This window comes from Calliphora vicina, chromosome 2, assembly GCF_958450345.1.
Source record: "Calliphora vicina chromosome 2, idCalVici1.1, whole genome shotgun sequence".
NCBI lineage: Eukaryota > Metazoa > Arthropoda > Insecta > Diptera > Calliphoridae > Calliphora > Calliphora vicina.
The window spans coordinates 98,804,139-98,819,963 of NC_088781.1; positions in this window are offsets into that span (position 1 = coordinate 98,804,139).

Below are 15,825 nucleotides of genomic sequence, written 5' to 3' on the forward strand. Positions count from 1 at the left end.
CTTAAATTTAAATATTCGTAGTGTAACAAAAGAAAAGTATAAGAATTTATAGATCGATGGAAAGCTTATAAAATTTTAGTTATTTTGATGCCCATACATATACTATGAATTGAGTACAGAGATTGTCAGATAGGGATGAAATTAGGTTTAAACAAATTTGAATAAACATTGAACTGGATTGAATTTTAAAAAACGAGAAAAACCATTTCGGTGAAATTACACGATGTTTATGATCAAGAAATTTCATTTATGTATTTGAATAAATTCTATGAAAAAATTAAAAAAAACTAAAATTTTGTCGAAAATTTTTAAAATTTTTTAATTAAAATTTTTTTTTTTTAAATTTCTTTTAACTAATTCAATGCGTCTCTCAAAGACCTTTCATATGATACCAAATTTACATATACTTCCTTTGGAAGAAATATGGAAAAAATGTAAAAAACCTCAAAAAAGGACCATTTTATCCTTTGATCCAGCTCGCCAAATATTGACCCCAGGACGAAAAAATTTCAAAACGTAGTCTTAGAATGAATCAAATTTTCATTTTAGGCGGGAACATCGATAACTTATTTTTTCTCCATACAAACGGGGCCACCCTAATGTATAGTATATAGTAGATATGTAGATATAGGCCTTTGCATTTTTAACTCTTGAATTTATATTTGATTTAAAAAAAAAAAAATTAATTTATTCGTAAAATTTTAAAGGACATACAGAGAGACCAGTGAATTTTTTTAAGATCATGAAATCGAATCTATTATTTAGAACAATCTCCAACAAACATAACTTTTAAATTTTAATCGATGGATAGATTTTAGAATTTTCATTATCTTACAAAAAAATTAAATAATTTGTGGTGTTTACTCACTTTTGAGGTCCTCTGTATATTTATCTTTCAAATAAATTAAAATTGAATGCTGTAAATTGTGAATTTTTTTTTTGGAATTTTGAATTTTAGGTCAGGAAAATATGACGCTCTGGAGTCTAAAAGTCTACGATTTGATAAACACTTGTAATACATAATAACTGTGGTAAATTTCGTTAAAATTGGAGAAACCTCTTAAAGAGAATGTCCCAGCTAATTTTAAAGGTGCCTTGCATCAAGAGAGGGAAAATAGTCTACATTACGAACGGCTAACATGTAACCAAAGTTTAATCTGAATTAATTTCTTAATTCAATTAGTGGCGGGCTAAAATTGTACTAATTTTTCCTAACAAGTCGATTTAAAATAGTGGGTCTATAGATATTCTGCATAAACTAGTAAATTGTTAATGAAACAGTTTTCTATTGTGATTTTTTCTACTGTCTTCTTAAAATATAACAACTTTTGCCCTACTAACCAATGCAAACATATGAATTAAAATTTTATTTTTTAGCAAATACAACAAGCACTCAAAATTATACACAATCGAATGAAGTTGTAGCAACAAAAATAAATACTTTAGATAATATTTCCTCAGTAGATGTGATAAAACAAAATAATAAACAGCCTAAAATATCATCAGAATCGGGAAGTAATACAGCTGCAGCAGCAGCAATTGCAGCAGCAACAACAACATTAAATGAAACGAAATACAATCAAAAACGTAATAAGCAAATGAAGCAACATCACCATCAGCAGCAACAGCCACAGCAACATCTGCAGCAGCCACAAAAACTAAGTAAAACAGCAAATAATTTAAATACAAAAATTTCTACAATTAACAACACTACCACCAACAACACCACTACCAATAATACAAACACAACTACTCCTCAGCAATTGTGTCACAGTTGTTTGCAAACGGGTGATCTATCTTCAGAGCTTAAGTGCTGCTAAATTCAAACAGTTTGATGTTGAAAGTTACTAGGAAAACAGATTCTAATGAACAAAAACCAATAGATAAAAACTAGGTATTTTTAAGAATTTTGAATTAAAAAAGAAAAACATAAAATTTAAAACAATGTGAAATTATTTACAGAAAAACCAAAAAAGTAAAACAAAAAAAATTAAACATTTTCTCTGTCTGTGACTGTACTGTACGCCTATATACTTATTAATTAATTAAAAAACTATTATTATTATGATAATTATATGTAATTGTATGTGTTGTTAGTTTTTACTTAAAAATGATGATAATGAAAATAACAAAAAAAAAATAATAATAAAAACAAAAATCTAATATAAAAAATTTTTGGACGTATAGTACCCGCATTATTTATTAACAAAATAGAATAAAACGAAACAGTTTTATTTTGTAAAATCTGGCTGAAGCCAGGGGCCTACTAACTAATTGGATTTGTAATAAAAACAATTTTCAATTTTGTACGAATTCCTTTAAATCGAATTATCGGGTAGACCCCCACGACTTTTAGTGAAATATATTGTTTTATACCATTAAAACTGTTTCATTTTGAACAAAATACTAGAAATCTAATAATAAAAACTCTAAAAAAACACATGAATACCAAACAAATAATAAACAAAAAATTGTTAAATGTTGTAACGCAACCGTCTTTTTCTACTATAATGAAAATAAATTTAGAGAGAACAAACAAAATTATATATAAACTTAAAAACAAAACAAAAATTGAAATTAAATTAAACCAAACCAGTGTCATTTATTAAGGACAAACACAACAAAATGGGGAATAAACGAAATGAATCATAAAATTTTGTAGTTGATATTAGTGTCTATAAGCCTCAAAACAAAACAAAAAATTACAAATTTCAAACAAAAATAAAAAAAAACAAAATCTCAACTCAATGATAATGTATGAACATAACAAAAAGTATATTACAAAAAAAAATAAAACAACCGAAATCTAATATAATAATAAAAAAAATGTTTACTATTTGTATTTGTAAAGATATGTATGTAGATGTTATAGATATTTATTACTATTATTACTAATTATTATTAGAATTATAAGTAGATATTAAAAAAAGAAACATTAACCATACAACAGAATCAGCAACAGTGACAGAAAAATAGACCTATTCACAAAATTATTCTCTCTTTAAAAATTCTTGCAGACTACTAACAAATTAAATTAATTTTTATATAATTTAGAAATTGAAATACATATGTGTCGAATATTTTTGTTTAAAAAATTTAATCGATTATTTAATATATTTTAATTTTTCCATAAGTCCCTAATATGCATTTTCCACTAGCTCAATATTTGGTGAAATGTAAAATTACACTAAATTACAAGGTTTTTGTTCATGGTGTGAACCATATATGCTCCCCAACTCTTTTTAATTTAGGCCGTTTAACTTCGGGAAAAATATTTAAAAATAAATCCAGGACGCCAGATTTGAGATACATATTTATTAAGAATGAAAATACGAAAAATTAAATTAAAATTGAAAGAAAAAATAAAAATGACAGGGAGGGAGATATATTTTCATTTGTCTCCCTACGACATTCTACTATTGTCTGCTAGCATATGCTGGTCCCAGCAACTCGGATAATATCGTTCAAATCCGGCACAGTGTAATAAATCTGTCTATTCTAAACTACTGGTCCGATTGCATACGATTTTAGAATATGAAATTTGTGACGACCGTACTAGAATACACTGAAATACATTGTATCAAAGTTTACCACCTTTAGTTTGTAAAGCTTTGTAGAGATCGTAACGTGTACAAATACGGACAGATATTAAGTGCATTTTCTTTATAAAGCAAATAAGATAATTAAATAAATCCTTTTTATTCATCAGATTTAAAAGAAATATTTTCCACATGGTGGTCTAGGGTACAAAAATACATCGATGAATATACACGTAAGAAAGCGAAAATAATAAAAAATATATGTATGTACCACAAAACAAGACTTTTTCTTATCTTCAATAGTTTTATAACTTTTGATTAATTGGATAAATGTATACAATTTTAAAGTTTGGTTCAAAATATATGTTAAAATCAATGGTATAACTATACATTTTGAAAAAAAAATACCTTCTTTGTCGTTTCTCTCAACACGTATTTTTTTGGCGATATATAGTTGTCAAATATTCCGCATGGAATGGTTTTCATTTCGTAGATATTATTTTAATAGATTTTTCTTAGCTTCGACGTTTAAAAAAAAAATTTCAACTCAAAAAGTTATTTTGTTATTTAACTAAATAAACAGTATCACGTAACGTTTTGTACACGTTACCCAATTTATTTATAATTAAAAATCAAAATCCCCGTAAAAAAATATACAAATATATTTAGTTTATTTTTCAAAACGATAATAGAAAATACCATTAAAACAAATAAACAATAAAAACAAAATCAATATTCAATATTCAGCAAAGAAATATATTAAAAAAACGAAAAAGTAAAATAAATATAAAGAAATATTTAATATTTTACATACATATTCATACATATTACATACAATAAACATAACAATTACAAACTTACAAATATAAAAGAACTCAAAAGTGATTTATATCGCAAAAAATAAAAAAAAAAACAAACCAACCAACAAATATTTTAGTAGTTTATTTTATAAAAAAAGTATAGAAAATAAAAAATTAAATTTCTAAATAAAACCAACACCCTGTTATGTATTAAAAAAAAACAACAAATAAAAAACAATAATATTTAAGAATAATTAAAAAAAAAAACAAAAAATAAGAAAAATTAAAAACTACTGACAAAATTTAAAATGATAATGAGAAAAATCCCACATATTGGCAAACAGGCAATTTGTTAATTGAATGAATAAATGAATGCCGTTGCTGTTTCTTTCTTTCGTTTTAATTCTTTTGTATAAAAATATGTGATGCATAAATAATAGTATTTATATTTAAAAAAAAATTTATTATAACAAAGATTTGATTTGTGTTATCGTAATAACAAAAACTTTATTATTAACTGTTTTGTAGTATTTATTATGAATTAATTAATTTTACTATAATTATTATTATTATAAATATTATGATTGTTTTTAAATTATTGTACAATGTGCTGCTTTTATTACTTAAAACAAAACACATATACAAACACTTACAACATTACATACTTACTTACACCAACATACATACATACATTTAATAATAATATTAATATTAATTAATAATAATATTTTGTTTCTTCATAATCCATCCATACATCCATTTTCCTAATTTTCCTCTTAAGACATTTTCACAAATCAACAATAATATCAATTCATGCACCTTTTTTTAATTTAAATTTGTATTTGTTTTTCTTTTATAATAAGAAGTAATTCAAAAAGAAAAATATTTATAAAATATCATCATCACATCGCAAACATTTTGTTTCTGATAATAATTATTTTCTAATGGGTTCATTACTGGTTTACATACATAAATTAATTTTAAATTATCTTTTCTTATGATTTTATATGGTTTTGGTTTTTTTCGTTTCTCTCTCTCTCTCTCTTTCATTCACTTCATATTTTTTATAACATTTTTATATTTTCAAAAACTTTTTCGTGTTCACACTGCTATTATTTTATTTGTTTTATATAAATTTTGTATTTAAAATAATCTAGTATATGGATGATTCATTCCAAAGCGGACATCAGTGGGATTTGTCATCTTCGATTTTAACCAAATTTACCACAGTTAAATCTAATCACAGACATTTTGTCTCTGTTCCAAAAAGTGTACATACATAACTACAAATAACTTTTAAACCATACAATGTAAAACGTTAAATTTTACTATATTTGAAAGATATGTAATTTATACAACTCAAAGCAGGGACCGTAAATAACGGTTATCCAGAAAATTTAAATTCAATGGAGACCTATACTGTCATATGCCAATAGATTCGAATTGAAGTGCTCTTTCAGAATCTATGGTGATATTAAAAAAACGATCTCAATTAACAGTTATTTTTCAAGGAAAAAATAAAAATAATTTTTAATGAAATTATTAAAACTAAATTTTTAATTAGATTTCATAAAATAAAACTTATTTGAGAAAAAATGAAACTCCTCAAATGAGTTTTATTTTATGACGGGAAAATAAAGCTCCTCAAAAGAATGAGTTTTATTTTATGACGGCTAATTAAAACTCTCCTTTTAAGAGTTTCATCCAAACTTTTACGTTGAAAAATAACTGTTTTAGATGGATTTTGTTTTTAAAGTCACAAAATAACTGTTATAAAATAACTTTTTTGATATCACTTATAACCATTACGGTCCCTAATTGAAAGGCCTAGATATATCTGGCCTTAATTTAGTATTGAAAAATTCCGGGATTTCCCGGTAATGAACAGATTTTTTTATTATATATCCGAGGAATGGAAAAAGTCCGAGAAATTAGGAACCCTAGTTTAGTGACATTCTTATGAATTTTAATATATTTATTTTCGGAAGTAGGCCTAAAATTTGTAGAATTTTATAAAAATATAATTTTTTATTAGAGATTTATTCAGGTTAAATGAATTTTCGGATGAGATTCTTATATAGGTATAATGGTCAATTATTTGCCTATTTTCACAAACATCGAAACACGGAATTATTTAATACATATTCAGTGAGGACATTTTTATAATGGCGATGTGAAATTATGGACTGTTTTTAATCAATGTTATTGGCTTCGACCTTGGGAAAAAACGCATGTGGGAGGATCCATGTGAAAGCGGACAGCAGTCGGATTTACCATCTCCGATTTTAATGAAATTTACCTCGTACATAATATATCCAATATGTTCCTCATATCAGTGACTTTTCCAATGGAAACTCATTCCGATGTAAAACTATCGCGATTTAAAAATTAATTTTTTTTTTAAAATTGTCTAAAATTATATTCACATAATTGCCCATAACTTTCAAACTACTCAAAGACCAGCATAATTTTTGACTCCATTTTAAAGCCAAAGATATTGTCCTTAAAATGGTGTTAAATAAAATTGTTTACTTTCAAAAGGTTAAAGGTTAATTTTCGGAGTATATATTTCAATGTAAAAAGCATCAAAGACCGCAAAAATTAATAAAGAACACGGTATGAGGACACCTAAAATCTCACCTAAAGGCAATATCTTTGCCTTTAAAATGAAATCAAAAATTATGTTGGACTTTGAGTAGTTTCATAGTTATGGGCAATTATGTGTATATAATAATATTTTTGAAATGGAATGGGTTTCCGATGAAAAAGTCATTGATTTGAGAACGGTAATATGTGTGGTAAATTTCATTAAAATCGAAGATAACAAATCCGAAAATTGCTGTTTTCTGTCCGTTTTGATATGGATTCTCCCATGTACCAAATTTTATCGAAATATCTTCAAAAATTAGCTCAAGATTTGCATGTAAACTTTACATGGACAGCTAGATAGAAAATGATTCCGAGTTTGAAATATCAAATGCATAATACTCTTCTCAATATGGTGGTGTTTCTGACAAGTTTTCTCACCAAGAAACGCCGGTTATTAAAAATATCAACACAAATGCATAATACAGATCTTCGTATTCTTTATATTTTCCTAAATGAGCATTCGCAAGTGACGAAGAAAATTTGGATGTTACATGTAATGTTCCAGTTAACATTTTATGACAAATAAGGCATTTCACTGAATTTTTTTCTGTTTTTCCGTTTGGCATACTCTTGGCTTTAGGAGTGCAGAAGTTATGCACACTTTAAATCATGACACAACAATATAAGGTACACTCAGTAGTAAATAAATTCTCAATTATACAATTCTTGTAACGTCAAACAAAAGAAAATATAAAAAAATATGAATAAAATCAAACTCAAAGTTTGACGTTATAGGACTAAATATAGAAAACTCTCCCTAGTGAGATTCTACCTTCTACAATTATTGTATCATGCTTTAAATTAAATCAAAAAATTCTCAATTGGCTTCAAAAGCTGATGAAAACATTTTTAAAATTATGTGCATACTATGTGCTTTTTGGATGAACATTCAAATTTAATTGTTTTTATTTTAATTTTTTTTGACGCTCGCTTTTGTTTTTAACGGATATTGAGTTCATAAAATATCTGTATTGATCAAAAAATCACAATTCATTGTCTAAATGATTCGAAGATTCGTTAAAAAAGTAATAATTCTTTTACAGCTCTGACATGTGACAGGCCTGCAAATTGGAAAATTACTTCCTAATTATATTAGAAAATGTTCGAAAATGATCTATCAAATCGTAATTCTCTCTGCAAAACAAGGTGTCAATGGATTGTGGAAGAAATCAGGAAAATCGGCCCAGGGGGATTATTATGCAAATTCGATTCGGAAATAAAATACATATTCGATTTTGTATGCTTTATACATGGAAATGTTTTCTTTCGAATCGAATTACACGATAACCTCCCTGATCTCTAAACTGAATCCTACACAAAAAAAAATTATTTTGAACAGTTTCAATTCAATTCCCCAAAAACAAAAGTTTTGTGAAATGTCCAGCAGAATCTAATATTTTATTTAGCTGGTTGTCAATAATCAGGTAACTAATTGACAACTCTTCCAATAATTCTACCTATTTGATTGTACCATGACTTTTGAGCAATTAAAACAGCCATACCTAAACAAAAGAATTGTTTATTTGTCAAAAATTGCCATTGCCAAACAACTTGTATGAAACATACCGAAATAAAGCGCCGGCAAACCTGTTGTGAAGTTGGCTGCAGAAGATGAAGAAACTATTTAAGTTTTTTTTGTTTTTAATTTTTGTTGTTGTTTCTTTACATATTTTTTGTACAATTTTTCATTGTTGGCAAAACACTTTTATTTAGATAGGGCTGTAAGGCATCAATAGCTTTAAAGATTACTCAGTTTCCAAATTTTATTTAAAAAAAATGTAGTGGGGTCAAAATAGAAATAGGCTACAGTATTTACTAAATTTAATGATTGCAATGTTTATGTTTGAGCTTTAATAACTATACAAACTCATTTGGAACTTTGGTGTCCCGATTTACATTTTCCTCTGCGCTTTTTATAAAAGCCGAGATTACACCCCTTATATTTCTCATAATATTGAGTAAATGTCAGTATTATGTATTGTCAACCAGCTCACATTTTTGTATAGGCGCAATTGAATATTCAGCAGGACATGATTCTGTATACTTTAACTGGTTTAAAAATATAAAATCTGTGATAAAAACGTAATTTATTTAAGGATCATTTGTTTTTTTTTTTAAAATTTTTTACTTGTCATTTTGGTTACAGTGTGAATAAAATATAATTTTGTTTTTTTTTAATTGTTTTTATTTTAACCAGACAACAATAAATAGTTTAAAACTACTTTCAAATATAAACGAAAAACACTAAAGTAATAAACAAATCATTTGTATAAACTGTAAAATATTTATATTTTATTTAATAATTTATATTTAGATCACTCAAAATGGGAAAAATGCAAAAAAAAAAACAAAAACAAACATATTCTAATTAAAAGTAATAAATACAAAAAACAACAAAAAAACATTGAAAAAATAATAAATAAAAAAAATTCTAATATTTTAAAAACTTTGTGCCGTGTATGACTTTTTAACAAACAAATTGGAACCCTGTTTCACGTTGTCGAAAGAACAAATTTGTATGAAAACTTTTCGAAAGAATTTTAAAAACATGAGTGTTTTTCATACAAATTTCTTCGGACTCATTTTTCTTTCGACATCGTGGAACAGGCAGTTGGAATTTTCAAAACACTGCTGTAATTTTAAGCCGGACAAGGACAAATCAGCAGGTTGTTAAATACAATTAAGTTTGGTGGTATCGAAAATAAGCTAACTTTGATCTAATTGGGTCAATCCGAATAGATGACTGAACAACTTTGAGGAATAGTTCTCAAAGTTGTTCAGTCATCTATTCTATTTCCCAATCTGATTTCGAACTTAATAAAGAAAAAACAATAGAAATAAACAATGTTCTCAACTCAGTAGTGGCAGTAACTCTTCTTAATTCTCTACTTTAGCAAATTTCGTAAAAATACCGAGGCGAACAATTATTGAGTCAATGCTCGGTATAGTGTAATAAACCGACTTTTTAAAAACCCGATTTGTCGGTTAACCAAAAATTGGCCCATTCGGTTAACCGAGTTCGAAACAACCGGTTAAAAGTCGTTTTTTTATAAACACTATACCGAACATTGATTCAATATTTGTTGGCCTCGATATTTTTACGAACTTTGCTAAAGTAGAGAAATGAAGAAGAGAATATCAGTTGCTGTTGGCAGCAATCGTCGTCCTGTAGTTAGCTACTTAAATATAATCGTCTTCTTATAAACATGTGTATTTTAATATTAACATATTGTAGTCTAATGTGTTTAAATCATTATTGTCTTTTAAAAAAACCGGTTAAGCGGTTTCGGTTTTTGTCTTTAAAAAAACCGGTTAACCGGTTTATATTAAATTGTTACTTAATGGAAATTTAGCATTTTTGAATTCTTTATGCAATTATTTTATATCTTTTAAGAAATGTTGTCAAATGCTACATTTTTCTCAATATTTTTAAATATTTTTAAAAATGGTAACAAAGTTTTTCATAAATATGTTTGAATGAGCTTTAGAAAATATATTTCATTAAAACCGAAAATTTAAAAAAACCGAAACCGGTGGAGTTTACAAAGATGAAAAAACCGTTTGACAGGTTTTCGGTTTCGATTTTGGATACTCTAGTTAGAATCCACAAAATGGATGTTTGGGAGAGATCACTGATCAAGCTCATTATTATGTTAGTTGATGTTGGTTGCCCTTACAAAAGTGATGTAAGATCAATAAAATATTTACTGAAAATAGTGGTTATTTAAACTACTCTTTAGACAATAGTGTAATACAAATAGGAAAATATTGAAAAAAATTGGTGATGGTTTTAATATTTTAAAATCTTTTACATACATATATTCAACTATACACATAATTTTACTAATTTCATTTTCATTCCCTTCTACTAACACATTTTGGATTAAGCAGTACCTTGTCCTTGGAATGGTTTGAATTAATAAATCAACAAATTTACTACATACAAATTATTTGAAATGCTTTTATTTGCAACATTTTTCATTTCTTTCATTTTGTCATTATCCTTTCAGGTGAATCCACATATTTATAAAAAAATAGTAATTTGAAGAAAAAAAGCTAAATTATATATAAAAAAAACACAATGTTCTTGTATTTTTTCCTTAAATCAGTAAAATAGTTGTTTTAGAAATCTCCTCCACCACCCTGTGACCTTTGTAAATATTAATTTAATTGTCTCTGTAAGTGTTTAACATTAAAATCAAATTATTAAGTGGCATTTTAAGACATGTTCTAAGGATTTTTCTAAAAAACAACATTTGCACAAGCTATTTAGTTTTTTCTATATAGATGATCACATGTGACACCTATTAACTAACAATTAGTTCCAAGATTATCGTTTGGCATCATTCTGTCACTTTTTGGAAGCAAGTGTCTTAGTTACGAGGTGTCAACCTGTGACCATCGAATATGAATTGTGTGAGTTATGTACGTGTCTTTATCATTTAATTTTTAGTTTTTTAATTTAGTTTTTAGAAATTTACTATAAGCTTAGTAAATGTTAAGATTTTATTTGTTAACTGTAAATATTATTTATTTTTAAGTTGATTTTTCTCTAGAGAAAAAAAATTATAATTTTAATTGACAATTCAAAAATTAATTACATTTCTCGTTTTATTATTTTGTGTGGATTTTAAAAAGGTAAGTAATAAGAATATTTAATCTATTTAGATTATAAATACTCGTCGTGTCTTGGTAAGTTGCTTTGTTCGCCAATCAGTTGGAAACGTCAATATTCTGTACGGAAATACTCCTCGATCACTTCGTTTTATTGAAATATCGGTATTCTTATTAAGTCACAACTTCAAAACATCATACAAATATTCTTTTGAAACTAATTTTAAATTTTTAACAGAAAAATATTTGTAAAAATCGGTTGGAAAATGGCTGAGGTACTGTAGTTTGTTTTCAGGATGCTCCCCAACTATTAAATTTGGTAGCGTGATTTCGTAAAATTATTTGTTTCTGTAGATTTTATTTAACTCAAATAGGAATACAAAAATGTGTGTATTATAACTAGTGTTTATAAACCGGTTAACCGAAAAACCGGGTTTTCATTGAAATCTCTTTTTTTGCGAACCGGTTAATTTAAAATGTGGATTTTCGGTTAACCGGTTTATCGGTTTTTATCGCTCGGTTAACTGGTTTTTAAAATTTGGGACTAAAATTAATAAATCTCACGTTTTTGTGAGATTTATTATTGGTCTGATTTGAAACCTAAACTGCTGATTTACAATACAAACCTCTTTAGATTAATATTTTTAAGAATTACAAAGATTCTAAATAGTGGAGGCCGATGAGTTTACTTAAAAACTTTTTCTGAATAAATTTCACATAATGAAACTATTAAAAATTAAATTCCGCATAATTCTACAAGTTTAGGCTAAGGCCCTAATTTTGTAAAACACGTCACCAAAGTGATATTTATATGGAAAACAAAAACAAAATTTCAAAAATTTTAAAAATTTGTTTTTGTTTTGTATACAAAATTTTCAAATTATGAAAGGCAAACCAACGCTTGAATTTTGGTGCGTTTGTTCTGTTAAGAATTTGTATATAAAACAAAAACAAATTTTTAAAATTTTTGAAATTTTGTTTTTGCTTTCCATATAAATATCACTTTGTGACGTGATTTACAAAATTAGGGCCTAAATCTTACTTATGATTCGTTAAAAACTTAGTGAATAAATTTGACTTCTTTAGTGTGTTTTGTTTTTAATTTAATTTATTAATCAATTCGTCAGCTTTTTAGAAATATTACAGGAGAGACAAAAAACGTTCTAAAATCCATTATTTGAAATATTTTTGAAATCTGATAATGGAGTTTTTTTATAATGACAAATAATCACAGCTAAGAAGAAGTGACTTGTAAGATTTTCTGTTTCATATCAGAAAGTCGAGGTGATAATAAATTTAAAAATTATCAAATATTTAATGAATAAACCAATAATTAAATCATAGCTATACTCAATTCGATTGACTGATATAATAATTTTGAAATTTTTACAAAATAAATGGACTTAGCACTTTTGTATATTTATAGTTATTTAATCCTGACTACTAAAAATTTTAAACTTTGTTGGACATTTTATGTTTCACACATATATCACGGTTAACCGGTTTTTTCGATGTCGGTTAACCGAAAAACCGATTTTTTAAAAAAGGTAAATTTTCGGTTAACTGACAAACCGGTTTTTAAAAAGTCGGTTTTTTATAAACACTAATTATAAAGGTATTTTTTTTTGGTAACTGTAAGTTCCGATTATTTCGGTAACTTTATTTTAGCGGTAACGGTAGCCAATCTTGCCTAACTCTTTGCGGTTTGGTGGTTAGTTTACTAACCACATTTTCTATAGTCTTTAAAACATAGTTAATTGGCATCTATTGCCATTTTGCTAAATAATTATATTTTTTGAATTTAATTTAATTTAGATAAATTCAGATGGTTACATAAATATATTTATTTAAAAATATTGTAAAAATCTTTTTTTTTAAGAGACTTTCACGCATTCAGTAAAAAAAGCGCAGAGTGTTTATTGTTCATCGAATTCAGTGTTACTTTGATATTTCGGTTGTTTGGTCGGAAAATATTGTGAAAAATATTCGATTTCAAAAAAATTTATACGAAAAAAAAATTTTGATCATAGTTATTTTTAATGCCAACCGCCACAGTAGTTAGTAAACTAACCACTTCACTCCACAAAAAAACCTTGGAATGGGGTGGTTTTTTCATGTTTTAATTTTTTCTTACTTTTTATAATAACCTAACCTGGATTAAAGTATAAATGATTTTAAACTTATACAAAAAAAAGAAAGAGTTAAAGTAGGATACAATTTTGTAGGAATACAACTCAAAGGATGCGTATTGAATACAGAAACAATAAAAAAATATTTAAATAAAGTCTTCATTCAGTCTTAAGCCTTGAATTAATTAATTAATGTTCTTATTTCACTAAAATCTTAATTCGGAATTAAGAAATTTCAGCCATTTATTCCATAAATCCATTCCAAACATCTACTTCTTTAGCTTCATTCAAAGGCTTTTAATTCATTCATCGTTGAATGGTTAGTTTTTGTTAATTCGAATCTAATACAAAATGAATTTTAATATTTTTTTAGTTTTGTTTATGTTTTGCTTTTAATCATTTACAAACAAAATTGAAAATTGACCCCACTGGGATCAAAGTTAAATTTTCGAAAAAAAAAGATAACTTTTAAACTAGATTTTGTTTTGTATGTAAAATAAACTAGATTGTGATTAATATTACATTTAAACTAGATTTCTTTAAAAATGCTGATAATAGTTGAAAATAAAATTATGTTTAACCAGGGCGGTTACTGCTTAACTCAAACCGAAAACTAAAATGTTCGAAAATGTGTACTAAATACATTGTAATTCGAAAAGATTTCCTTTTGAATCGAATTAGGGAGTAAACCCTCAGTTTAATCAATATATGCAAAACAACGAATGTTTTAATTAAATTTTAGGTAAATATGGGCATTTGAAAAATTGAATTGAAAAATTAAAAGTTAATCAATTCAAATCAAATATCGCTCCAAATAATTTCACATATACGGTAATCATAGCACCTAATTTTATGATGTTCGGTCCATAATTAGTGATAGCTCCCATATAAGGTCCGCTTCCGAATATCATTTAAATGAGAATAAATCTCTTAACAATTTTGGTATCCATATAAAATTCAACAGAAATAAGTTTCTATAGACATAAATTACGCGACCTAATATCATGGCGATCGGTCAATAATTGCTCATAGAACCGATATAACGCCAACTTCCGAAAATAATTTACAAAAATAAATTATTGAAATTAAACAAGAAATGTTTCTCAGTGTATGGTATTATATGGTCAAGCTTGACCGACATTACTTTTTTACTTGTTTTCTTATTTCTTAACCAAAAAATATATCAAATGCAAATTTAAATAACGTAACATCATATAATGTCACACAGCGGTTTAAAAACTTTTTTTTGGAAATAATTCGGTATCTTGGAAACTATTGGAAATATTGTTACGAAATTTCACATGATTTGAGCTGAGGTGTTTTCGAGTTGATTTATGTTTGTACAGATTCCTAGCCCTAATGGGGGCCAGTACGTATCCCCTCAAAGTTGGTCAACTCGGGTCTAAAATTTTTTTAAAAAAATCGCCAAAAATCCATTTATGATCCGAATGAGCTGAAATTTTGAATATAAATAGTCCTTGAGAAGATCTACAAAACCATAAAAAGATCGAGCAAAATTAAAAAAAATAAATCAATAAACCTGAATATCTCTTCAACGAATAGAGATAGCCTACACTTGTAAGCGTATTTTTTGTAAATAGACCTTAACAAGAGCGTAAGACGGAATGTTTTTTTCCGCTTAGCTTAAATTTTGAATTATGAAAAATTTTAAGCAATTTAATAAATTTAAATATAAATGAACACTTAATCGTTTTATTTGATTATTCTACATAAAATTGTTCGAATTATTCGTTATTCGAAAATTGTCATTATTAAATTGTTCGAATAATTATTCGTAAGAAATTATTCTATTAATCGAACGATCATAAGTCGAATGAATACCCTACTAACTAATAAAAAACGAGGAAAGATTTTTAAATTCGCAGAGTTATGAAGTTTTGTAATGCAAGTCAAACCGCATTTCTGTTTTTAGTAACGCCACGCAGTCGCATAGGGTCAATTGTTGCAATATTTTGCCGGAATAAAGTTGTACTTAACCCCCTGTCTATACCTGATAAATTTGTATCACGATAAACGTCAAAATGGTTGTCAAGAAAAAAAAATTATCAGGTATAGTCTCCATTTATTAGTATT